The sequence below is a fragment of the Austrofundulus limnaeus genome, unplaced genomic scaffold, assembly GCF_001266775.1.
Source record: "Austrofundulus limnaeus strain Quisiro unplaced genomic scaffold, Austrofundulus_limnaeus-1.0 Scaffold126, whole genome shotgun sequence".
Classification (NCBI taxonomy): domain Eukaryota; kingdom Metazoa; phylum Chordata; class Actinopteri; order Cyprinodontiformes; family Rivulidae; genus Austrofundulus; species Austrofundulus limnaeus.
Window position 1 is genome coordinate 1049576 of NW_013952528.1, and position 2777 is coordinate 1052352.

Here is a 2777-nt window from a genome sequence, read left to right on the forward strand (position 1 = left end):
AGCCGTACACCAGTGTATATAAGAGGACATATTAAAACTGTTTATATGCAGGAAATACGAAGTAGAGCTCAGTTACCGTTTATTAGCAGTGCTCATTCCTAGCAATTAGATGAAGAACACATTTCATGTTTTATAGAAGTTAAACACAAAACGTGAAAATTAATTACAAGTGGCCCTTTGAGGGCAACTACGATGCTCGTGTGGCCATGTGTGAAAATGAGTTTGACACAGGCTGAGCACAGTGAAGTATCTTTTACATTGTCATGGACTTAAAGGGTGCCAAAAAAAAGCCTTCAAGCTTCATAGTTTCAGTGAAATTTRCAGCCAACCTCGAGAAYAAGCCAAATTCTATGTTGCTATCTGGATAAATGTTTTATGGTTAGAGAAGACAAAGATTTAGGCCACAGTAGAGGGGTAGCTTTAGTCCAGTGACATGGGGGGTCGTCTTTCTATTGAAGGACTGAAGGTTGAACTCCAGCCTCCCCAGAAATGTGTTGAAGTATTCTTGGGCAGGACACTGAACTCGTTAGGTGAAGGTTTAAATTAAAAAAAATTGTTAAAATAGTGGTATTGAACGAAGTGCTCTCGCCATCACCATGGCTACTGAAACTGCAAACATAGTAAGTAGCTACTGAACTGCTATCTGTTTATTTTTATTTTTTACTGTAAAGTGTGTGACCATGTGGCAGCTACTCACACCATACTTGAGCTGTGATGCATGGGTTGTCCCTGGACACCCTAACCTTTCCTTTCATCCTAGAGCAGGGGTGTCAAAATCATTTTCACTGAATRCCACATGAGCAGCTACTGATCATTAACATAGAATACAGATAGATGCTTTGGGAGCCCTGTTCAGAATGTACCTGTGTATGATGTGCTTTTAATTTGGATGATACTTTTATTAGCCCATTATGGGTATTGGCACATGGATGCATAAATACAACTATTGGTATGTGTTTGCTTTATGAGCACAGCTTATGATTCATCTTTCTCTTGTTCCCTTTGTAAATCCAAACACGCAATTGTACCGACACAAAAAACAACTAAACAAGAACATTGAGCAAATAATCCCTCAAAAGACCATCTACCTCCTTTTTTTGGCTTTCACGCTCCAGCTGTTTTGCTCGTCTGGTCCTACATCCCCTCTCCCAACCCCTCCCCTAAAAGCATCACTACCACCAACCACTTTAAACACTATCAACCAATCAAATTCTGCTTTCAGTCCCAGTCGATGAGGAAGAGATAAGAGCTAAGGTGACCTCGTTCTGAATGAGGCTGGCAGGGATGTATAATTGGATAGACTCTGATGGGAAACTGAGTTTATCCTAAGGAGAAAAAAAAAGAAAAAAGAAAACTCCTGACTGATCTGCTCTCCTGGAGTCTCTGCTCAGAGGTGGATGTTTGTGAATGAGAGTAATCACTTTATGAAAGCAGAGATGCTGCTGCTGCTGCCAAAATAAAAATGTGTTTWACCTGCAGCTAACTTGCAGGGAAGAAGACAGAGGAGAAGTTTTTTTTTACCTCTCATACTTGAGAAAAAAAAACTTTAAATGTAAGGCAACATTGATTGGAGTAATGGAAAAATTATATAAACATTAGTGCATCCAGAAGATAAAACCTCCTGATCTTGATCACAAATGACAAAAAATAAAATAAAATAATTGAAATAAAAATAACAGTAAATCAGGATTTGAATTTAATAAATTCAAGCATCTGATTGGTTATCTTTGCTTTTTAGCATTACATTAAAAATGACATATAATAGTTATTTAGCCTGATATCATTGCTCACAGCTGATGGCGAAAGGGCAAAAATAAGTTCAACAGATTTCAATGAATTTCTCAGAACATAATCAGTGGATGTAACCTACATCTAAATAATGTAWTTCAAGATGGCTGCCACAGCTAGTTAGCATTAGCAGAACTGCAACTCAGTCAGTGTTATAAATATTGGGTTAAAAATTGGTGTGGTAGTAGCAGAGAGTCGCCTACATCAGACACATCAGTGTAAACTTTGTTAGTAATGATGCTGCTACATTATCCATGTTGTTCTGTAAAAGACACTGCACTCTGATTAGGTTATAAAACATCATACTCAAAATAAAACTAGCATCAGACAAAACTGTCCACAAAGAGCTGAAATCACAAGCTGACACTCAAAGGACAACTTCACTCAGATCGTCTGACAACAACTGAAGAGTCTGACTGTGGGCGACAGCTTGTGTCTCAATCTGCAGGCTGACATGATTCCCCTCACTTCGTCTCCTACATTTTTTTCCSTCACCCTCTGATCTGTTCAGTTCATTCTCTGTTTTGACTCAGGCCACMGATGATTAATGATCTCTCACTAATTCAGTGGACAGACTTGAATCACGACGTGTTACTGCGGGTGCTGGTTAGATGTCAGCAGTGTGCAGTGAGAAAAATAAAAAATAAAATAAAACAAGCCGGTTGTATTAACATCTGTGTCGCAGCCTGGAAATGAGGAGGTAGAAATTAAATTTTGAAGTTGACCGCTTCTTATTTCACAAAGCTGACCTTCAGTTCTTGCACTAAGTGGAGACTGATGAATGCTTGGATGGCAAACGGTGCTACAGCAGATTTCTTTTTGTTGCTTCCACAAAATGTCATGAAAATAAAAAACTGATAAAAGTACTTAAAATGACCAAACACTTTGTTGTTGTTTCAAGTAAAACAAAACAAAAAAGATTTGATAAAATTTAAAAAAGAAACATCAGTAAACGGATAGAAAATTACAAATAGTCGTAAAGCTAAAAT

At 37.9% G+C, this 2777-nt stretch overlaps 1 long non-coding RNA gene across 1 annotated transcript in view; it reads left to right on the forward strand.

Moving 5' to 3' along the window:
* Window positions 1-2777, forward strand: part of LOC106522299 (uncharacterized) — an 11090-nt gene that overhangs the window by 969 nt on the left and 7344 nt on the right. The gene's annotated exons all lie outside the window — the stretch shown is intronic.